At 35.2% G+C, this 25,844-nt stretch overlaps 1 pseudogene; it reads right to left on the minus strand.

Moving 5' to 3' along the window:
- Positions 1–485: 485 nt before the first annotated feature.
- Positions 486–25,844, minus strand: part of LOC139701347 (cytochrome P450 2C42-like) — a 93,026-nt pseudogene continuing 67,667 nt past the window's right edge.

Genomic DNA, 25,844 nt, shown 5'->3' on the forward strand with positions numbered 1-25,844 from the left:
CATGTTCAGCAGGAGATGATTAGAACTCATTCCTCCTGTCTACATAAAACTTTGTACCCTTTAAGCAACTTCTTCTCTTTCCCCAACCACTCACACTGTCACCCCCCTTCCCAAGTTCTGGCAATCATTACTTTTCTCTTATATTACATATAAAAGTGGTATCATGTGGTCTTTATCTTGCTGTGCCTGACTTATTTCTCTTAATTTCCCCTGGTTTTCCTTGGTTTAATAGTGAGATCATAGTAAAAACTCACAAGAGTGTTAAAATATACTCTGGCTAATGCAAGTGTTGCAGTATGTGAATAGGAAGCATGCATTATTTATAAAAACTAAGGAAACTCTCTGTAATAGGGGTTTGGTGTTCATGGGACTACAAAGAAGTAGGGTGATGAGAAGCAGGTCAGAGAAGGCATGCCTGATAGGGAGGGAAGTGGAGCATATCCCAAAGAGGAGAGCACAGCCACAGACAGATAGATGGATCTTCTTCAAATAGGAACGAAGCAGAGCTTGTACATAGGTGGCTCAGAGACAAATCCTCTAGCAGCTGGGTTGGTGTCAAGGTCCTTTGGGTCAACCACAGGTTTCAGGCAAAAGTTCTGTAAAATGGTGGTCAGGAATAAAAACAGTTCCATCCGGGCCAGGCCCTCTCCCACACATATCCGTTTTCCTAGAAATAACAGAGAGTGGATGGTGTGAATACTCTGAACAGTATATCTCTGACTGGACAAACAGAATGCAGAGTCACTATTAAATGAATGATCAGATGGATGAAGAACAAATATAAAGCTTGGCTGATTAGACAGAAGGATGGACACAATATTTTATCAGTACTCTTCATTCAACCGATAGTTACTATCAGGTCTATACCAAGAACTTCATTAACAATGTCCACATTACAAGTGTTCTTTTGATATTTCATGTGTCCATCAATCTTTTCCCAGAAACACACACTCATTTTTAGATAACAAGTAGTAATCATCTGTATTCATGGGGTCCCGGTTTCCAATCAGAAGTTCAGTGATATTGTCTCCCATTCATCCGATTCTTTCTGTCTCATCAGTCTTAAATTTACTAAACAGCAGTGCCCAGTGGAGCATGCCTGTAATCCCTGTGGACCGAGAGGCTTAGGCAAGTTCAAAGCCAGCCTCAGCAACTTAGTGAGGCCCTAAGCAAGTTAGGGAGAACCTATCTCAAAAAAATAATTTTTAAAAAAGGGGGGTGCTGGGATGTAGTTCAGTGGTTAAACACCTGTGGATTCAATCCTCAGAACCAAAATTAATAAATACAATGCTGTTTCAAGCTTTATCTCATGCTGTTCCTTTGGAGTAGGATGCACTTCTCATACTTCTTTCAGATCCTAGGTCAAATGTGATCTTTCCAATACATTTTTTTGTAATTGTGCCAGGCAGTAGATTCTTGTCCTCTTTGGTTTTAGTAAGCCACAAATCACAGATTATTTGAGTCATTATTCTCTATTTTCTAGTCTGCTAAAATGTAAGTTTTATTAAGGGAAGGCTCAGTCCTTTGAACAGTGGAGATGAATTTAAACTTCTAGGAAGAGTTGTGGGGAATGCACGTGTACTTTGAGGCATGAAACAATCTATCCTCTCTGTAGCTTTCTTATTTTGGAATAACTAGGTTAATTCCCAAAAAGGCTAACTAATCTGACCCAGTAAAAATGTATCCTGACCAGGAAAAATGCATGAGCATTAGGCATATTGCTTTTGATCATGTGCAAAGAACATTTCGACCAGCCCCTGAATAAACCTTCTGCAAATTTAACTGATCTCATGAAGGTTTTTTTCCCCTGAAGTGCTACCAGAAATAAATTCCTATTACCTGTTGAGAAAGGCAAGAAATAGTCACTCTTCTTAAATTTGCCACTCTTTTCCAGGAAGTGAGCAGGGTCAAACATCTCTGAGTTGGGGAATTCTTTGTTATCGTGCAGCACAGAAGTCAGTGATGTTATTATGGAAGTGCCCTGAAGTGAACAGACACAGATAAACCAAGTTGGAAAGAAGTCATGGAGCTAGAGGAAATGTTGGAATTTACTTAGTCCAAACATCATGGTCCATAGATAAGAAACCTTTGTCCAAAGACAAGCAGTGCTATGTTCCATTAGACAACCAAATAATAAAATGCATGAGTTTAAGACCACTGGCTACGATCTTTCTAAAATGCTCCCCTCACCCCCGTAGCATTTGAAGTAGCAAGTACTTGAGTACCTGAGCACCAAAACTTCTGTTTTCTTTATCAACAAGTTTGGACACTGGTGTCTGCCACTACTTGATACTCTATATTATCACCTCAGTTTCACACACCTTGTATGGGATTCTGGTTTAAGAGGGATCTCTGTTGACTGTGGAAATATTCAAGGTATCTGTTTATAAGGCTCTACTGGAATAATAAAAAGCAAAACCACTGAATGTTTAAGATTGCCACAAAATTTGTTTCTCTTAATTTAGAAATGTGGAGAGCAGCATGACTGGTGCACACCTGCAATCCCAGCTGCTCAGGAGGCTGAAGAAAGAGGACCGTAAGTTTAAGTTTAAAGCCAGCTTCAGCAACTTAGTGAGACTGTAAGCAATGTAGCAAGACCCAGTCTCAAAATGAAAAATAAAATTGCTGGGGGGAGGTGGCTCAGTGTTTGAGTGCCCCTGAGTTGAATTCCTGTTACAAAAAAAAAAAAAAAAAAACAGTAAAAGAAATGTGGGGAGCTCTTCCTTTTAGATGAGTATTAGTCCCTCCAAAATGCAGGAGAGATAAAATTTTTTTTAAAAAAATAATTTTCAACAATTCAGTAAATTCATCAATTTAGGATGTTTTCTATTTGAAAATTTAAATTTTTTAAATCATTTCTTTTATGCTTTAAAACAATATGTGAAAATGTTTCCTTATTTTATACATTTATGGGTATAATTACACATGATGATGGGATTTTTTATATATATTGTTATAAATTCACACATGTCCATAATAGAATAATATCATTTGATCAATATTGTTCTATTGTTTTTCCCTATTCCTTCCCTTTTACCCTCTCACTGGTCCCTTTTCTCTCTCCTACTGGTCTGCCTTGAATTTTCATAAGAACACCTATTTTTTCCCTTTTTTAAGTTTCTACATATGAGAAAATACATATGACCCTTTGTTTTCTGAGTTTTGTTTATTTTGTTTGACATAATGATTTTAAATTTTATCTATTTTCCTGAAAATGACATAAGTTCATTTTTCTTTATGGTTGCATAAAACTCCGTGTGTATATATACCACATTTTTTTTATCCATCTGTTAATGGACATGCAGACTAGTTCTATGTCTATTGTGAATTGTTCTGCCATAAACATGGCTATGCATGTATCACTATATTATGCTGTTTTTAGTGCTTTAGGATAAATGCTGAGGAGTGGTATAGCTGAGTCATATAACGGTTCCATTCTTAATTAAAACCGTATCTTGAAGATATAAAGGCAGACACATTTGCAACAAATATTGTTGGAATAACTAAATATTTTAAACAGAGAAAATAAATGAGTGGGGCATAGTGGTGCATGCTCATAATCCCAGCTACATGAGGCTATAGCAGGAGGATCACTTGAACCTAGGAGTTTGAGGCCAGAAATGGACAATATAGGGAGACTCTGCCCCAAGCAAAGGGAAAAAAAGGAAGGGAAAGGAAAGTAAAGGAATCAATGCAGGATCATTAGTTCATATCACAAATCACAATTAACTTGAAATGAATCGCCAATTACATTTTTGAGTGCTATAACTTTTAAACTTCTAGAAAAAATAAAAGATTAAATTGGGGAATCTTGAGCTGGCAAGTATATAAGACAAAGAACACATCATAAGTGAAAAATTAAATTGATTCTTCCTGTTTTGAATAAAGTTAAAAAATTATGCAATAATCCCACTGTAAGTATTTACTCAATAGAAAGGGAAATATAATCCACCTTAACATTTGTACACAAATGTTCATAGGGCTTTTTAAAAAGCCCAAAAGTGGAAACAACCAAGAATACCCATCTCCTTATAATGAATAAATAATTTATGGTACTCCATGTGATGGAATACTACTATTCCATATAAAAAAATAATGAACTACTGACAGATTTACACATGAAGATGAATCTAAAACATATTCTGCTACATTAAAAAGTAAGAGATAATGAAAATGTAAGGGAGGGAATCAGCGGGAAGGGGAGGGCAAAGGAAGGTACTGGGGATGAAACTGATCAACTTTTGTGATGTGCACATAGGATTTTACCACAATGAAACCTACCGTTCTGTATAATTATTATGCACCAATATTTTTTAACTTAAATTAATATAAGAAGCGTATTGGAGAAAGAATAAATTAAGTCAAAATATCCAGAGATAAAAATTTTTATGTATTCTGTATTATATGTCACGTTCTATCATATGACTTTCTTGATAAAACAATAGGTACAGAAAGCAGATCCATGGTCACCAGGGTCTAGATAAAAGAAAGTGTGATTGGTTATAATAGGAAGAAGAAGAAATTTTAGGCAGTGATGGCAATGTTATATATATAGACACAGTATCTCACTATATCACCTCGGTTAGTCCCAAACCCATAGGTTCAAATAATTCCCTGCATCAGCCTATTGAGTATCAGGGACTACAAGTGTACACCATCATGCCCAGCAATGTTTATATCTTGATTGTTGTGTGGTTGTATTACTGTATAAATTTGACAAAACTCACTGGATTTCACTCTTAAGATTAAGTGATTGTAAGTCTGGAGATGTGAGAGTATTTGCTTATATTATGAACAAGACGCTTTAATTCTCAGTAGTGCCAATAGAAAAGAGGGAATTTTATTTTACATTACTTAGAACTCAATTAAAAATAGAACACTGCATTGTCTCAAAAGAAAAATACATTGTGAAAAGTATTAATCATTTAACCACAGAACTCAATTGAGACTTTCCAGAAACAGTTGTCTCCACCAGTTGTAATATATATTTCCAGGGAATATGATCCTTCATAATTATTCTCTGCATAGAAGGAAGATAAATCTGTATTCAGGTATTGCAACTTCTTACTTTGATCTTTTTATCCAAATGACAGGCAGTCTACTGCATGTTGATTTTTGTATTAATAAAACAATTCAGATATTTCCCCATATTGCCACTTAAACATCCACATTATACAGGCTGAATAATATAAATAAACTATTACCCTGATGATAAGCTTTAGGCAATTTGCAAAATTTCTGTGTTATAAGCAAATACTTAATAAGAACATTTTGCGCATTCTTGTTTGTGCATGAAGTTTATCCCCCAAATTAGAATTGTTACACCATTTGATATACATTGTATATTTTAATAAATACTTCCAAATTGTTCTCCAAAATGTTTGTACCAGTTTAGAATCCTGCCAACAACACATGAAAGTGTTCATTTATACATATCCTCGCCAACATAATATTTTCTCATCCTTTGACTGCGTCAGTCATGTGGGTGAAGATGATATCTTCTAGTATTAGATTTTGTTTTGTAGATGTTACACGGCTGAATTCTTACAGCATTGTAACAAAGCAAATAAGATATTATTGGTAGTGTGCAAATGAGAAAGCCAAGGCTCCAAGGGATTAGAAATCTACCCAAGATAACAGCTAGGAGTGACAGAGCCAGAGTTGATACTGAGGTCCTCCTGACCTTGGATAATAAAAATTCTTAGATTAAAGGAACTTCCATTTTTAAGTAGCTGACTGACTTTTCCATTTTCTGGATACAGTTGCCAGAAGGCATTGCCTAATTCATTGAGAAGACAAAAGGGAAATACTCTTTCACACAAGTGACACTCCTTTCACCTGCTGCCTTATGTAAGCAACTCTGATTCTGATCCTGCATTTCCCTGGCTGAGAAATAAGAATCCCCCAACACAACAAAAGGCATACTTTTAATGAAGTAATGACATTGATTGACCACATCTCAGAGGAAGTCATGCATCTCAAAATTGTTTCATCAACCATTTCAAAATTAGGTGTTTGTGTATGTGTGTTAGTAGGGGCCAATTTTATTGTTGCTTACCTTTCTGATTCAACCATGAGTATGAACATCAAGTATGAACGTCTGTCTTAGAGGTGCAAATACTCAGTCTCTAAGTGATACCTCAGGAGCACAATGCATTTCCCTGGTCACATTGCTCAACATCTTAAAAAGGGCATTATGACATATACACTGTATATTTCAATTATACTCCCAATAGAGTAATATAGTGCAATAACATAGAACAAGTACATTTTTAGAAAAATACATGAATGTTTCACAAAAAGTATAATTGGTTTGCTCCAATTCAATTTGATTTGGCCACTCAGTGAAATAGCACCAACCATACATTTTATTTTTATTTTCAGGGCTTATAATGGTGGAGAATTTGTTTTTTAAAAAATGTATATATTCATGGTGTGACAACTTAATGCACGTATACAATGTGCCAAAAATCAAATCAGGCATGTAGTATTTTCATCACTTTATCAATGCGTTGGGAGCATTCGAAGTTCTCTCCTCTGGTTCTTTTTAACATGTATTATTATTAATTGTTGTGAAGTACAACTATCCCGTGTACTGTAGAACACTAGGATTCATTACTGTTCTCTAACTGTATTTCATTACCCCCTTTACCCAACTATAATGGAAATCTAACATCTGTAGTTGCCAACACAAAAAAAACTCTTGCCACATATTTAAATTTAATTAAAACTAAATTAAGTTAAAATGTGAACAATGGTGTTAAAAACACCATTGTGTTTGAAAATTAAAATAATTAAATTAAAATTGAAATTAAAAATAATTGAAATTTAAAATCATTAAATTAAAATTCAGTTCATTACTTGCACTAATCATATTACAATATGATTAGTATGGCTAGTAGCTACTGTGTGGGCAGCACTGATATGTATAACATTTCTATCACTCAAAAAGTTCTCTAAACAGTGCTGACTCAGACCGGTCATCAACAAACCACAACCCATCCAAATCCATCCAACCTGTCATTGGTTCTTGTACAGAATTTCATTTAATAATTTTGAAAATTGAAAAAAAAAGAACATATTTTGTGACACACAAAACTTGTAAATATCACTGTCGGTAAATATTGGAACATACCATCTTCACTCACTTATATACAAACTATGACTGCTTTTGTGTTACAATGCCAGAGTTGAGAAGCAGCAAGAGAAACCCTCTTGCCTAAAAGACTAGACTTTTGACTGTTCTGACCCATTACAGTAGGTTTGACAAATTGTCTTAGAGCATTCTACCCATCTAGCTGGGTGGTCCAATCCTGTGGTAGCAAAGAAAAAAAATTATTAATTCATAAGAGGTCATTAGAATCAGCTTGGGAGTGTTACAAGTTCCTTTATTGAATTGTTCCACACAGAAAGGAAAAGCTCATTCCCTTGGGTTCCAGACTCTATAATCAAAAGGTACTGGGTACAGCCTGAACTCCAGGTTGTGCTCTTTGCTTAAAATAGCAAATTGAAAAATCTAACCCTTGTATTTATAAGATAATAAAAACAAAAGAAAAGAAATAAAATTTAACCCTTGTATAAAATTTATCATCATCAGAGGAAGGCATTTAATTCTAACCTTACTAAATTCAAAATGATTTCTCCACCATGAAAATAAGTCTTTTTGTGCCAACGATTGATCTCAAGGGTGCTTAACCACTGAGCCACATTCCCAACCCTTTTTATTTTGAGACAGGATCTCACAAAGTTGCTTAGGACCTTGCTAAGTTGCTGAGGCTGGCTTTGAACTTGCAATTCTCTTGCCTCAGCCTCCCAAGCCTCTGGGACCACACACCCAACAAAAAATAAAATTTTTACTTATATCATTTTTAATTTTCCTTCATAATGTGTTGGCCTCATGTATAATGGAGTAGTGTGGAGCATACTGACTACAAAGTCCAAATATACATAGAAGCCTTATGTTAGAATCATTGGAAAGCTGCTGAAATAAAAATTGACTCTAAGATTGCACAGCTGGAGGAACCTCTGAGTTTGGCTGGTGATTGCAGGCCATTTTCAACTGTGTTAGTCAATAGCTCTGAGTCATGGCAGGAGGTATTGTAGCATTCTGACCACCTAGCAGGGGAAGGGAGAAGTGTTTCTGGAAGAAGAACATCATGTGAAAATGCAGCGTTGCTTTGCTTTTTCTTTTCTTCACTATGTTTATATATATATAAGGGTACTTAGGTAAATATTATTAGGCATTCTAAACACCAACTAAGAAGTCACAGAGATAAGAGTAAGAAGGTAGAAAGGCAAAAAGTAAATAAATAAGTAGTCCACAGTAGAAAATATGATCCCTCTCATACTATGAAGCCAGATTTACTTTGGTATCAGAAATATGACAAGGAAAATTCAAGAAGAAAAATTGAAGAATAATGTGTCACAAATATAAATACAAATGTCTTTAACACACTGTAGAAGATCAAATCCTGCTGTGTGTGTACTTATGATACACATATGTATTGGGGAAAGGGAGACCAAAATATTTGACCTCCATATATGATCAATAGAGGCAGAAAATCCATTTGATAAAATTGTTCATTAGTGACAAACAAAATGACACATTCTAAGGAAACATAAAAAAATAAGAAAAGAAAAACTTCCCTCATCTGATAAAAAATATCTGCCAATAGTAAGTCCTCTGAGTATAGAACAAGGAGAGGAATAGCTGGGTCAAATGGTGGTTCCATTCCCAGTTTTCCAAGGAATCTCCATACTGCTTTCCATATTGGCTGCACCAATTTGTAGTCCCACCAGTAATATTTGAGTGTACCTTTTCCCCCACATCCTCACCAACACTTATTGTTGTTTGTCTTCATAATAGGTGCCATTCTGACTGGAGTGAAATAATTCTTAGTTTTGAATTGCATTTCTCTAATTGCTAGAGATGATGAACATTTTTCACATATTTGTTGATTGAAAGTATATCTTCTTCTGAAAAATGTGTGTGTTCAGGTCCTTGGCCCATTTATTGATTGGGTTATTTGATTTTTTTGTGTGTCTTTTGAGTTCTTTATATACGTTAGAGATTAGTACTCTATCTGATGTGTGAAGGGTAAAAATTTGCTCCCAAGATGTAGGCTCTCTATTCACCTCACAGATTATTTCTTTTGTTGAGAAGAAACTTTTTAGTTTGAATCCATCCCATTTATTGATTCTTGGTTTTAATTCTTGCACTATAGGAGTCTTATTAAGGAAGTTGGGGCCTAATCCTACATGATGAAAATTAGGACCTACTTTTTCTTGTATTACATGGAGAGTCTCTGACTTAAATCCTAGGTCCTTGATCCACTTTGAGTTGAATTTTGGGCATGGTGAGAAATAGGGGTTTAATTTCATTTTGTTGCATATGGATTTCCAGTTTTCCCAGAACCATTTGTTGAAGAGGCCATCTTTTCTCCAATGAATGTTTTTGGCACCTTTGTTTATAGCTGCACAATTTACAATAGCTAAACTGTGGAAACAACCTAGATGCTCTTCAGTAGAAGAATGGATAAATGGTCTTATTTATATGGAATATTACTCAGCAATAAAAAAGAATAAAATCATGGCATTTGCAGGTAAATGGATAGTGTTGGAGAAGATAATTCTAAGTGTAGTTAGCCAATCCCACAAAGTAAATGCCAAAAGTTTTCTCTGATATAAAGAGGCTGATTTATAGTGGGGTAGGGAGGGAGAGCATGGGAGAAATAGACAAACTCTAGATAGGGCAGAGGGGCAGAAGGAGAAGGGAGGGGGCAGAGGGTTAGCAATGATGGTGAAATGTAATGGACATCATTTTCCAAAGTACATGTATGAAGACATAAATTGGTGTGAACATACTTTATATATAACCAGAGATATGAAAAATTGTGCTGTATATGTGTAATAAGAATTGTAATGCATTCCACTGTCATTTATTTTTTTAAAAAATCAACTTAAAAAAAGAATATCTGCCAAAATGTACATAAAATATCATATGAAACAGTGTAATGTTAAACCTTCACTCCCTTCTAGAGGGGAAAAAAATTAAAAGTGAACTCAACACACCACTTCTATTCAACACCATTCTGGAAATCCAAGCCAGTGCAGTAATGCAATAAAGAGAATTTAAGGTCACTAGAATGGGAAATCACCAATAAAACAAGTACTAATCCAGATAGCAAGATAATGTACTTAAGAAATTCCATGTAATTCTAAACACAAATTACTGGCCATGATGAATATATTTAACAAGTATTCTAGATATAAAGTGATTAAAATAAAAACTGTTACTGTATATTCCAAGAACAACAAAATGGAAAAGACATTATTTAAATCATACAAATTATATTATCTTTCAAAATATTAATTACCTAATCAAAATTTTTAGTAGTGTGTAAGCCATTCCATTGAAAAAACAATATTGGCAAATAATAAAGAGAGCCAAAATATAATGGGAACATATATAATGTTCATGAATTGAAATACAACAGGTCAAGATGTCAATTCTTTCCTAATTGATCTGCAGATTTAATGACATGCTGAAAATATCCCAGGAGAGAGTTTTAGCAAATTAACAAACTGATACTAAAATTTGTTTTAGGAATGTAAACAGCTGAGCAAACATAAAACAATCTTTAAAGAGCAGAAGAAACTGGGAAAATTCTCACTTTTGCATATTAGGAACAATTATGGAGTCTAATGGCCCAAACTGGCCCAGCAATGAGTCCATCAAACTGCTATGTGGATGAGTTTTATACTTCTCCAATCTTGTGTTGGAACAGGATTGGGAGCATACTGCGAATTGGGGAACTTCAGGAGCACTGAAGTGCAATGTGGGAGAAACAGTCTTACCTTGGGGATGAAGTAGTTTCTGAATTTAACATCACAGGTCACTGCATGGGGCACACTGGTTGGAATGATATCAATGTATCTCTGGATCTCACAGGGGCTGCGGTGTCTGCCAATCATACGGTCAATCTCTCCCTGGACTTTAGCTGATAAGATACAAATAAAAACTGATGGAAAGAAGAAATAGTGTATTTCTTACCAATTAATTCAGAGTTACATGAAGTTACAGGTTATAGGAAGTTAATAATACAGGGTTACATTGTGGTTATGTCCAAAGTTATATGCCCCAAATATATCTGGACATATAAAATGAGTGCCATGATACCTATATCTATCTACTTATCTATTACCTACCTATCCTGGCCCTTGTTTTCTCTCTCTCTCTCTCTCTCTCTCTCCCTTCTCCCCCCTCTCTTTATACACACACACACACACACACACACACACACAAATACATACACATATATATTATGAGTAATATATATTTATGACTCTCTTATAAGGTACATATTAAAATTATATCTATACAAACCTATAGATACTGGATATACTAGTAGATATGATTCAAATGTAAAGCAATCACATAATTGATTAAAGAAATTAGAGTCACTGCAGAAAAAAATCAGGAATAAATTTGAATTTTATACCAAAATTACATATGACATTTAAAAATTATATTGTACTAATGAATCATATACCCATCTGTGTGTATGTGTGTGTGTGTGTGTGTGTGTGTCAGTGGGACCCATATTAATCTCCAAGTCTGTAGATGTAGACTTTTAGAATTATTCTTGAATTTTCTTCGGAAATGTTCATATTTCTAAGAAATGATCAATTCTGTTTCTTGATTTATCCAATGTTACATAATTTCTAACAACTTCCTGGTAAGGAAGATGAAAATCCATCCTTGCTCTATGCAAAATATACATCATAAATAGATACACACACACACACACACACACACACACACACCTCAGATACTTTACCTATATATTTTGATCACAATTTGTAATTATATCACTATACATGGTTTATACTGTTATGAAACATAACTATTGATCACTAGTAAGGTAACTATTGATGTTTCACTCTTTCCTTATGTTTAACTTATATTTGAACATAATATACTAATATATAATTATTCCCAATTTTTTAGTTTCTTATTAATATTGTATCCAAAGCTTAGCTTTATGTTTCATACTTCTAGTAATAGTTTTCTAAATGTTTAAATTTCAGATTCCTTCTTTTATTTTTCTTATCTTCCCTTACACTTGCTTTATCTACTTAGTGTGGAAAACAGGTTGTTTCCTAGGCCTGCTGTCCAGGACCCTCCCTTAAACTCCCATCCTTATATGTCTTCTGATTCCTGGAACCTCTGACTTCCTCTGCCTTGATTTCAAATATTTGGATTGAACATATCCTCTAGTGTATTTATGTGAAAGTGAAAAAGGAAAGAAAAAATTTAGCAAACATGAGGATGTGAAATTTTCTTTTCTTTTCTTTCTTCTCCCTTCCCCCACCTCTCCAGGGATCAAACCCAGAGGTGCTCTGCCACGGAACCACACCCACAGCCCTTTTTATTTTATTTTGAGACAAAGTTTTAGTAAGTTGTTGAGACTGACCTCCAACTTGCAATCCTCTAGCTTCAACCTTCTGAGTAACTAGGATTATAGACATGCACCACCAAGCCCAGCCCTTATCTTTTCTTTTAATGCAGAAAATGACAGTTATTAAGAACTGATGCTATTTTGATCCATGATTTAAATATGACCTGATTTATTTCAGGAACTTGGTATGCTTTTAACCATGATGTTCTAAAATTCCAAGAACCTCTTTTCCTTGGTATATGATTTTATTTCATTTGCTCATTGGACACTTGGAAAGAATCTTCTGCCTTGATAGTGGACATGCAGATCTTTCTCTTTGGAGCTATGCATTTTCTGGATTCTATATCTGGTTGTTAGTTTTTCAGACAGAGAAAAAAAGCTAAGAGCATCAGATACCTAGCAATGGATTTCTACCTTCTTTTCAGCTCTGTGTTTTGGTCCTTTCGTGTTTGTGCATGGTGTCCTTTTCTACAGAGTCTCTTGGGTTTAGTTTCTCTAGATAGTAAACATCTCTCTTCTTATTAGAGGAAAAGAGTCAACTGCTCAAAGCAGTTGTAGAGGGGACCTGATCACAGAGGGGCCCCTATTTTCTGTCTGTCTTTCCTAACCTATTTAACATTTGATACTTCTAAATCCTGAATCTTATGAACTTTTCAGGGACACAGACTGGCTCTTCCACACTTATGAAAATAACAGCTTCATCCTGTCTGTTCAGTCAATTGTGACCTTTTCTTCTGCTCTCTGTTTCAGAAACTTGTTGAGTGTTTTATCTAGCCCTCTTCTCCCATGTGAAAAGGAGTAATTCTCATTTGTAATTACTTTATAATAGTTTCGATGAGGTCCTGAAACAGGAAAAGATAGTGTATGCTTCTAATCTGCAATGTATAACTGGAACACGTTAAAGGTGCATTTCCAAAAAAATTGTTCATAAAAGGTAAGATTAATGGGAATATATTTCTGGAATTCAAAACTCCTTTAGGCACACCTAAGTAGCAAAACCTTCCTCATGATTCAAACAGTTTAGAATACTTCTCAGAGTATAGACAATTTCCCCACTACCAAATTTCTGGTTTCTACTTATGCTCCAATAAGGAGAGTATTGATCTTTCCTATCCAACATTAGGGTTTCTAAATCGGGAAAGATATATGCAGAAATCTTGCAAGAACACACTTAATGTTCCAAGTGGCTTCTCATTAGGAATACCAGTATGCAGTCTTAGACCAAGTCATGCTGGCTGCTGCATGCTGCACATGACTTCCCAGTGGAATCCAGATGTGAACAGAGCTCCACTGCCTTGCTACTGCCCCTGATGTCCTTCACTTCTCTCTGACATGGTCCCATACTATACAATGTTCTCTTATTTTTATCCTTTCATTAAATTTGGAGAAATCAAAACTGGTGGCACTGAAATTTCAATAAGGAATCTTCTTTAATAGAAATAAGATGCAGGGCACTAGCAGTGTCTTGCCAATTTATGTTGTGAAATTCACCCTGCTGACAATCTGCAGTAATACCTGTGACCTGTGGGTGCTTCAACAGGAGCAGGAGTCCATATTTCAGAGTGCTGCTTATTGTCTCTGTCCCAGCTCCAAAGAGATCATGTACAGTGGTTATTAATGCTTAAGTGGTAAATTCGGTCTCTTGATTGCACTTTTCCTATGAATAATACAATGCAAATATTTGACAGTGAAATTTGTATTTAATTATAATAAATATGAAAGAACTCAGACTATTATAAAATTATGCTAACATAGAATGCATTTTTAAAAAGCTACTGTATAGTGTGGCAAACTATAGAGGAGAAACTAAATCTTCATTTTTTACCCTCTCACCCCTTGTTCCCTATTCTGTTCACCATCCTTTTTACACTTGGGAAGACCAATTAAGATATTTCTTATCAATAAAGCACAAGCAAAAGTTTGATGGTGACACTTCCCTTACCTTCTTCTTACTCAAAACATAGATACAAGTTGTTGGCAAGGCAGAAATCATTTTGATACAGCAATATTTAAGCATGAAGATAAAAGGTGACATCTAAAAATCATTTATTATTTTTCAGTCCATTATCCATTGCTATAACAGACTCTCAGAAAATGGGTAGTTTATAAAGAATATAGTTTTATTTTTTTCCCAAACCTCTCAAAATTACATTATGGAACAACTTTTAAATTAATTTTTGGAGGGAAGAAACCATATCCAACCCATAGCATGTAGTGAAGGAAAATGGAGGCACCTGAGTCTCTAATGTTTCTGGGTGACTGTACTAATTCTAGTTTGGCCCGCCACAAGATTTCTTTGCATGTAAGATGACCAAATATGCCATTTTAAGCACTGGTTATTGTGTTTTTCTTACTTGTCAATATTCTTAATCATAATTGAGGTGAACAAGTAAATTAGGGCCATACCAGAGAAGATATAATAAGAAATCAAGAATATGAAGTTTTCTTCTACTGCTAATTTAGTTGGGTTCAGGATTTTTCACACACTCATTACAATCAGGAAAATTTGCAAAAACTAATATAGCATCACATTATAAAACAGAGTACAGAACATGAGAATGAATTGTAAAGGCAAAATGGGGCTAGCAACTATTGAATTTCAAATGTGAAGCAACAGGTAACTTGGCTTAGGAAACAAATACAAGAATATGTTCACCGTGAATTTCACCTACTTTTAATATACAAATTGAAAAGATTCTACTAACATGAGCAAAGCAATCTTAACGTTAACTGTACATTGAGAGTTAAGAAAGGAGTAGGGACAATGAAGATTCTGAAAAGGGCCTTACTCAATAGAGCTCTCAGACTTCAGAAACTGGAAAAGAGAAAGTACTTGACAAACGTGTTTATTTAGGACTAAAAGGATGATTTTACATAAAATTGACATCAGCAAGGGTTAATTTTAAATTTTAGCTAAAGATAATTTTTAAATTTTAATTTTTTAAATTTTTTTTAATTTTTATTTATTTTTTTAGTCATACATGACAGTAGAATGTATTTTGACATATAATACATACATGGAATGTACATACATTAATCATATGGTCTATTCTATTCTGCTGCCCTTCCTATCCTCCCTACTCCTCCCCTCCTCTCCCATCCTTTCTCTCTATCCAATCTAATGTGACACACATTTTTTTTCTTTTTCTCATCACAACATCATATATGTATTCTGTATAACATAGAGGTTCTCTTTCCATCTTCCATGCAACTCCCCTTCTCCCTCTTTTCCCCTCCCACCTCTCTTCCCTATTTAGTGGTAGTCTTCTTCTCATGCTCTTCCTCCCTATCCCTTTTTGAATCACCCCCCCCCCTTATATCAGAGAACACATTCAGCATTTGTTTTTTAGGGATTGGCTAACTTCACTTAGCATAATCTGCTCTAATGTCATCCAATTGCCTGCAAATGCCATGATCTTGTTATTTTTTAGTGCTGAGTAATATTCCATTGTGTATAAATGCCACATTTTTTAATCCATTCATCTATTGAAGGGCATCTAGGTTGGTTCCACATTCTAGCTATTGTGAATTGTGCTGCTATAAACATTGATGTGGCTGTGTCCCTGTAGTATGCTCTTCTTGGTCTTTTGGGTATAGTCCAAGAAGGGGAATAGCTGGGTCAAATGGTGGTTCCATTCCCAGCTTTCCAAGGAATCTCCATAATGCTTTCCAAATTGGCTGCACCAATTTGCAGTCCCACCAGCAATGTATGAGTATACCTTTTTTCCCACATCCTCGCCAGCACTTATTGTTGTTTGACGTCATAATGGCTGCCATTCTTATTGGAGTGAGATGGTATCTTAGAGTAGTTTTAATTTGCATTTCTCTGATTGCTAGAGATGGTGAGCATTTTTTTTCATGTATTTGTTGATTGATTGTATATCCTCTTCTGAGAAGTTTCTGTTAAAGTCTTTGGCCCATTTGTTGATTGGGTTATTTGCTTTTTTGTTGTTTAACTTTTTGAGTTCTTTGTATACTCTATAGATTAGAGCTCTATCTGATGTTTGAGGGGTAAAAATTTGTTCCCAGGATGTAGGCTCCCTATTCACCTCGCATATTATTTCTCTTGCTGAGAAAAAACTTTTTAGTTTGAATTCGTCCCATTTGTTGATTCTTGGTTTTAATTCTTGTGCTATAGGTGTCTTATTAAGAAATTTGGGGCCTGCCCCCACATGATGAAGATTAGGACCAACTTTATCTTCTATTAGATGCAGAGTCTCTGGTCTGATTACTAGCTCCTTGATCCATTTTGAGTTGACTTTTGTGCATGGTTAGAGAAAGGGATTCAATTTCATTTTGTTGCATAAGGATTTCCAGTTCTCCCAGCACCATTTGTTGAAGATGCTATCCTTTCTCCGTTTCATGGTTTTAGCACCTTTGTCTAATATAAGGTAGTTGTAATTTTGTGGATTTGTCTCTGTGTCCTCTATTTTGTACCATTGGTCTACCAGCCTGTTTTGGTGCCAGTACCATGCTATTTTTGTTACTATTGCTCTATAGAATAGTTTAAAATCTGGAATCACAATACCACCAATTTCACTCTTCCTGCTTAGAATTATTTTAGCTATTCTGGGTCTCTTATTTTTCCAGATGAATTTCATGATTGCCTTTTCTATTTCTGCAAGGAATGTCATTGGGATTTTGATGGAAATTGTATTGAATCTGTAAAGTGTTTTTGGTAATATGGCCATCTTAATAATATTAATTCTACCAATCCATGAGCAAATTAAATTCTTCCATCTTCTATTTCTTTCTTCTATTTTTTTCTTCTGTAGTTTTCATTGTATAGATATTTCACCACTTTTGTTAGGTTGATTCCCAGGTATTTTTTTGAGGATATTGTGAATGGAGTAGTTGTCCTCATTTCCATTTCAGAGAATTTGTCACTGATATACAGGAATGCTTTTAATTTATTGGTATTTATTTTATATCCTGCCACTTTGCTGAATTCATTTACTAGTTCTAGAAGTTTCTTGGTTGAACTTTTTGGGTCTGCTAAGTATAGGATCATGTTATCAGCAAATAGTGCTAATTTAAGTTCTTATTTTCCTATATTTATGCCTTTAATTTCTTTCATCTGTATAATTGCTCTGGCTAGTGTTTCAAGAACTATGTTGAATAGAAGTGGTGAGAGAGGACATCCCTGTCTTGTTCCAGATTTTAAAGGGAATGCCTTCAATTTTTCTCCGTTTAGAATGATGCTAGCCTGAGGTTTAGCGTATATAGCTTTTACCATGTTGAGGTAATTTCCTGTTATCCCTAATTTTTCTAGAGTTTTGAACATAAAAGGATGCTGTATTTTGTCAAATGCTTTCTCAGCATCTATCGAGATGATTATATGGTTCTTATCTTTAAGTCTATTGATGTGGTGAATTACATTTTTTGATTTCCATATATTGAACCAGCCTTGCATCCCAGGGATGAATCCCACTTGATCATGGTGCACGATCTTTTTGATATGTTTTTGTATCCGATTTGCCAGAATTTTATTGAGGATTTTTGCATCTATATTCATTAGGGATATTGGTCTGAAGTTTTCTTTCTTTGAAGTGTCTTTATCTGTTTTTGGAATCAGGGTGATGTTGGCCTCATAGAATGAATTTGGAAGTATTCCCTTTTTCTATCTCCTGAAATAGATTGAAGAGTATTGGTATTAGTTCTTCTTTAAAGTTCTTGTAAAACTCTGCTGTATATCCATCTGGTCCTGGGCTTTTCTTGGTTGGTAGTCTTTTGATGGCTTCTTCTATTTCCTCACTTGATATTGGTCTGTTTATGTTGTTTATTTCATCCTGACTCAATCTGGGTAGCTCATATGCCTTAAGGAATTTATTGATGCCTCACTATCCTCTGTTTTATTAGAGTATAGGGTTTCAAAATAATTTCTAATTATCTTCTATATTTCTGAAGTGTCTGTTGTGATGTTGCCTTTTTCATCCTGTAAGCTAGTAATTTGGGTTCTCTCTCTTCTTTGTTAGCTGGCTAGTGGTCTATCAATCTTATTTATTTTTTCAAAGAACCAACTTTTAGTTTTGTCAATTTTTTCGATTGTTTCTTTTGTTTCAATTTCATTGATTTCAGCTCTGATTTTAATTATTTCTTGCCTTCTACTGTATTTGCTGCTGATTTGTTCTTCTTTTTCTAAGGCTTCGAGGTGTAGTGTGAGGTCATTTATTTGTTGGATTTTCCTTCTTTTAAGGAATGAACTCCATGAAATGAATTTTCCTCTTAGTACTGCTTTCATAGTGTCCCAGAGATTTCGATAAGTTGTGTCTGAGTTTTCATTTACCTCTAAGAATTTTTTAATTTCCTCTTTGATGTCTTCTGTAACCCTTTGTTCATTCAGTAGCATATTGTTTATTCTCCATGTGATGTAAGATTTTTTCTTTCTTATTTTATTATTGATTTCCAATTTCATTCCATTACGATCAGATAAAATGCATGGTAGTATCTCTACTCCTTTGTATTTGCTAAGATTTGCCCTGTGACATAATATATGGTCTATTTTTGAGAAGGATCCATGTGCTGCTGAGAAGAAAGTGTATCCGCTTGATGTTGGGTGGTATATTCTGTGTATGTCAATTAAGTCTAAGTTATTAACTGTATTATTGAGCTCTATGGTTTCTTTATTCAACTTTTGTTTGGAAGATCTGTCCAGTGGTGACAGAGGTGTGTTAAAATCTCCCATGATTATTGTGTTGTGGTCTATTTGACTCTTGAACTTGAGAAGAGTTTGTTTGATGAACGTAGCTACACCATTGTTTGGGGCATATATATTAATGATCGTCAAGTCTTGTTGGTGTATGGTTCCCTTGAGCAGTATGTAGTGTCCTTGTTTATCCCTTTTGATTAACTTTGGCTTGAAGTCTATTTTATTTGATACAAGTATGGAAACCCCTGCTTGCTTCCGAGGTCCATATGAGTGGTATGATTTTTCCCAACATTTCACCTTCAGTCTGTGTATGTCTTTTCCTATCAGATGAGTCTCCTGTAGGCAGCATATTGTTGGATCTTTTTTTTAATCCAGTTTACTAGCCTGTGTCTTTTGATTGGTGCATTTAAGCCATTGACATTTGGGTTTCCTATTGAGATATGGTTTGTACATCCAGCCATATTTGGTTATTTATGTTACTTAACATGATTTGTATTTCCTCTTTGATTAGTTTTTCCTTTACTGTACTACCTCCCACTGTTGGTTTTCATTGTTATTTTTCATTTCCTCTTCCTGTAATGTGTTGCCTAGGATGTTTTAAAGAGCTGGTTTTCTAGCTGCAAACTTTTTTAACTTTTGTTTATCATGGAAGATTTTTATTTCATCTTCAATCCTGAAGCTTAATTTCACTGGATACACGATTCTTGGTTGGAACCTATTTTCTTTCAGCATTTGAAATATGTTGTTCCAGGATCTTCTAGCTTTCAGAGTCTGTGTTGAAAGATCAGCAGTTATCCTGATTGGTTTATCCCTAAATGTAATCTGCTTCCTCTCTCTTGTGGCTTTTAAGATTCTCTCCTTATTCTGTATGTTGGGCATCTTCATTATTATGTGTCTTGGTGTGGATCTCTTATTATTTTGTACATTTGGCATCCTGTAGGCTTCTAGTATTTGGATTTCTTTTTCATTATTTAGGTCTGGGAAGTTTTCTAGTATTATTTCATTGAATAGATTGCTCATTCCTTTGGGTTGGACCTCTATACCCTCTTGTATCCCAATAAGTCTTAAGTTTGGTCTTTTTATGTTATCCCATATTTCTTGGATGTTCTGCTCATGATTTCTTAACATTCTCACTGAGCTGTCTATGTTCTTTTCAAGTTGAAAAACTTTGTCTTCATTGTCTGATGTTCTATCTTCTAGGTGTTCTACTCTAATGGTAATACTCTCATTTGAGTTTTTAATTTGGTTTATTGTTTCCTGCATTTCCAGGATTTCTGTTTTGTTTTATTGTGGGTTTTTTGTTGTTGTTGTTGTTGTTGTTGTTTTGTTTTTTATCCTCTATCACCCTGTAGAGTTGATCTTTTGCTTCTTGGATTTGTTTATGTAATTCATTGTCAAAGTGATCTTTCATTGTTTGATTTTGCTGTCTAATGTCTTCCTTGAGACTCCAAATCATCAGAAGCTTGTATATCCTGAACTCTTTATCTGACATTCCATAAGCTGCAGATATTACCTCTTCTAATGTTGAATTGACCTGCATTGTTTGTGGTCCTTTCTTTCCTTGTCTTTTCATACTGCTCATGTTTCTTTCTAAGTTTGTGAAACTGTTGTGTTAATGGCTTTCCCCTTATATATTTATATTGTTCTTGTATAGCTCCAAAATCCCTCTTTTTCAGAGAAAGACAATGTAAACAGTTCCAAATATCAACAGTACATCATCTAAGCACAAGTTTTCATTATTAATACATTTATAGTTAGAATCTAAGTCTACATATATTGGTTTCAATTATTATTTAAAAATATAGTCATTAGTTTCATAAAAGGCATACCATATCTGGTGGCATATAGAAAACTGAATTTCAGACGAAGGATGTTCTACTTAGAGGGAAAGGAGTGAGGGCATGAGGTTAAACTAACTTAGCAACTTTGGAGAACTCTAACCAATAGACTGGTAATTTATGAAAGAATGTATAGATTCAACCTCCTATCTGCATTTAGATAGTTACCCTATGTATAGATAGTATAAGTTAGGGGGTTGAAAGTGGGACAGAGGGAGTAAGAATGAAGAAAAAATAACAAAGAAGAAAAGAGAAAAAAGGAAGAAGGAAAAAGAAAGTAAGAAAGAAATAAGGGGGAAAATGGGGGGAAGGTGGGAAATATGCAATTCCTCTATATTATATTATTTTGGTGATTCAGTTTTTCATGCACAGTTCTTGGTTTCACATATGTTGAGGTTGTGAAAGAGAGAGAAGAAAAGAGAGGGGGAAAAAAAAGTCTCTCAGAACTCTGTTTTCCTTTCTTCCTGTAGGTGGCGTTGTCTATTCCTAGCTTGAGCCTCTGTATTCAGGGTGGTGAATGTAGACAGTGTGAAAGGACATGAGCTTCCACCTGTATCCTCCCTACTCTAGTCTCAGGTGGAAATCAGGTGCCTGTACAGTTGTTGTTTTGCATTGATACTACATCCCCCAAAAGCTTGTGGGAAATATTATGATTTATCACAGCTAAGGGTGGGGGAGTTGGAAACGGGGTACCTGGATCAGCCGCAGAAACGTGCTGGTAGCCACGCCCCCTTTAATGGGTTTTAAGGGTTGATGGGCTTCCACCAGACTAGCGTGTGGGGCGGGGCTTGGCGCCAGGCTTCCTCCTCTGGTCTGGTCTGGCTTGGTGCAGGGCTTCCTCCAGTAGTATTCTTAAGAAATATTTTATGACTCCCCGGAAAAAAAAATCAATGACACCAGGAAAATTATTGCAAACCTAAAAGATAAAATATTCATTAAATAAGAATGTGTAATAAAGGTACATAAATCTTACTCATAGTCCACCTTAGAAACTGTAGGAGAAAAATTGTGTTCACCCTGAGGGGTAAATCTTTACTGTACATATATAAAAATTCCCAAGCTTATAGAAAGACATGAAGGAAAGAACTATGACTAGACGATCAGAAATAATAATCATTTCATATACTTACAAATCATTTTTTAGAGATAAAAATAAGTTTATATAAATTCTCTCCTTTTTCAAACAAATTTTTCCTTGCAATATGGATGTGTAAATTGGTGTGAATTATTACAATTCATATTTTGTAGATGAGGGCAGAGTAAGGACATATAAGGGTGTTTGAGTAACCCAACAAAGAGCACAATGCTACCCTCTGCTGTTGCTGGTATAAAGTAGCCTCAGAATAGTATTTATCCAAATGAGCTAAAAATAAGCATGTAGAGAATCAGATGTAACTTTATTACTATTACTGTCCTTGATGGAGTCTGCCTGCAAACGGGATATTCTGTCAAGGTATAGATAGGTAACAGGGGACATGCTTGAAAACGAGGTGTCTTCTGTCCTTGGGAGGGCCTACTTGCAAACGAGAGGCTCCTTCAAGGTTTAGATAAGGTAACAGGGGGCATGCTTGAAAACGAGGTGCCTACTGTCCTTGGGAGGATTTGCCTGCAAACGGGATGTTCTGCCAAGTGGGCTAGGAGGGCGCTAAGAAAAATTTTATTATCTGTTCTTAACAAAGAGCAGAGCTTAACATACTCCGGGCCAAAAATTGATTAGCCATGAGAAGGGGTCACTTCTGATTAGAAAGTAAAACTTCTATATGCTATGTTTAATTAGCTGAAAGACCTGATTTATTGATGTTGGAAGGCTGCCTTCTTTGTTCACAATACTATAAAAAGATTGCTTGTACACAATAAAGGACTTTTTTTTCTGCTGCTGCTTTGCTTGCTCTGCTTCTTCTTTCTTTTCCCATGCTGACCTGCAAGTGAATTACAGCAACATAAGCATACTATAGTGATACAGGCTCATCAACATTTACAGCAGTGTAATTTGCCAAAGCCAAGTTCTGGAACCATCCCAGGTGCCTGTTAAGAGATGAAATAACAACTAAAATGTGATATATATATATATATATATATAGATAGATAGATAGATAGATAGATAGATATATAACCGCTGCTTACCGGTGGCGAGTCCTTGTTTCCCTGAATGCTGAAGTACAACACCAGAAAAGCACACTGAGGCAAGTGTAGAGTGGAAAGTAGAAGGCTTTATTAAAGGACAGCAGAAAAGACTTCTCCCTGAAGAAGAAGGGGACCAGAAATGTGGAATCGTAGAAGGGGGAGGTCTTCCCTTTTTTTATAGCTAAGGTTTCCCTTTAGTCCTCCCACATTCCTGTCCTTTGATTTCCTTTACCCTGCAGTGATAGAATGCAGGTGGGAAGGCCAAAAGGTGGGAGATAGGTGGAGTGGAGGAGTAATCTGGGCAGGAAGGGCCTGGGGTGGTTTTTGATTAGCACCTCCCTGCTTGCTAGGAGCTACTTCATTAACAGTTCCTTAGTATGGGTTCCAGGCCTTGGGGATATTATCATTTCAATTTCCCCAAGTGCTGCTCTGCTTTTCTGGACTCCATTCTGGATAATGGTCTCCATTTTCTTTATCTTACTCGATGTTAGACCCAATTTACCTAACTACACTAACTACCTAGCTTTAAGTCTGGCTTCACATACACAATGGTATATATGCACAGCCATAAAGAAGAATGAAATCATGGCATTTGCTGGTAAATGGATGGAACTTAAGACCATTACGCTAAGTGAAATAGACCAGACTCAGTCAAAGGTAGAATGTTTTCTCTCATTTATGGAACCTAGAGTAAAATTAGGGGGAAGAGAGGGAGGAATTACACAGTAAATTTCACATTTTACATACAATAAATTTATAAAATGAATTATAAAATAAATTTATAAAATGCAGTAAATAGAAGGAAGATCAATAGAGTAGATGAAAAGGAAACAGTGGAGTAAGGAAAGAAGGGAAAGAGGACGTACTGGGGACTGAAATGGAACAAATTATATTCCGTGCAGGTGTAATTATGTCAAAATAAACCCTAATGTTATATATAAATATAATGTACTAATAAAATGTTTAAAAAACAGAGTAACTCAGATGGTATGAAACTGGTGGAATAACACACAAATAGATTACTATAACAGAAAAGACAGGTGAAAATACTTTATAATTAATAGAGTTAAAAAAGCAAATCCATTTTAATTAAGAAAGGATAGTGTTTTCAACAAATTTTCCTGAAATAACTAGACACTTATTTGCAAAACGATGAATCTACAGGTAGATATTATAACCATGAAAAACAATAACTCAAATTAGGTCACAGATTTAAATATAAAACACAAAATTATGAATTCTGAAAAGACAATATAGAGATACTTTGAATGCACTAGCAATGCCCTTTTAAATACTGTAACAAAAACAATATCCAGGAAAGGAGGAACTGATTAATAGGCTTTGTCTAAGATGAAAAACTTCTACTTTGCAGAAGACACTACCAAAGAAATAAGAAGACAAACTATAGACTGGTGAAATACTTGCTAATGACATATCTGAAAAAGGACTCTTAAGCCAGTCCAAGTAAAACATTGTGCAAAACATTTAAAGAGTTTTTGCTAAAGAACACAAAGATGACAAATAAGCTTACTGAAAATTGCACAACATTATATATAAACAAACACTTGTAAACTAAAACAAAACTGATGAAAGTTAATGTTTGCAAGAAAGTGGTACAATGGGGCCCATTAATCATTGCTGGTGGCAAAGCAAAATAGTGTTAATCTTTTGGAAGACATTTTACCAGGTTTTGGGGGGGGAGGGGTTGTGTGTTTTGGTGGTACTGGGGATTGAACTCAAGGGGCACTCAAACACAGAGCCAGATTCCAAGCACTATTTTGTATTTTCTTTAGAGACAGGGTCTCACTGAGTTGCTTAGTGCCTTGCCCTTGCTGAGTCTAGCTTTGAACTAGCAATCCTCCTGTCTCAGCCTCCCTAGCTGCTGGGATTACAGGCATGCACCAACGTGCCCAGCCTTTTTTTTTTTTAATATTGTAACATATCATGTGCTCCATCAATCGTGCTCCTTGGTATTTATCAAAAAAAAGAAAAACAGATCCATGCAAAAAAACTGCACACAGGTATGGTTTTTATTCATTCTGGCCAAAAACTGGATGGAACCAAGAAGTCCTTCAACAGGTTAATGCATAAACAAACTGAGATACATATATGCAAGGCAATCCTATTTGGTGTTAAAGTAAAGTGAACCATCAAGACATGAAAAAAATATGCAGGAACTATATACATATTACTAAGTTAAAGAATCCATTCTAATTCTATAACATATTGAAAAATGTACAATTTTAGTAATGCTAAAAATGTTACCAATGGTTTATGGAGAAGGGAGGGATGAATAGGCAGGACACAAAGGATTTGGGATTCTTTGGGCACTGAAACCATTCTGCATTATTGTACAATAATAGATACATGCCATTATATCTTAAATAAAAGCTGTAGAATATACAGTACATAGAGTGCACCTTATGTAATCTATGATCTATCAATGTTGATTTGATTGTATCCAATGAACCACACTCCTGAGGGTGGCTGATTGTGAGAGATGTGAGTTGATGTGCACAGAATGCTTGTGGAAACTGCAGAATATCCAGTTAGTTTTACTGTGAAACTAAAATTAATAAATTTTGTTAATAAAAAAGTTCTAATCTACAACTCAAGCAAAGATGAGGTTTTCATACCCTATGAATCTTAAGGGTTTACTGCTGATACCCTCCTAAGTATCAAGACAGGGTGATAGAAATCCCTTTGTGATTTCTATGCTGAGGGAAATGAGAAGTCAAGAGCAGGAAAACCAGGATTGAGAGAAAGTCTTAC

Source organism: Marmota flaviventris, chromosome 4 (genome assembly GCF_047511675.1).
Source record: "Marmota flaviventris isolate mMarFla1 chromosome 4, mMarFla1.hap1, whole genome shotgun sequence".
Taxonomy (NCBI): Eukaryota; Metazoa; Chordata; class Mammalia; order Rodentia; family Sciuridae; genus Marmota; species Marmota flaviventris.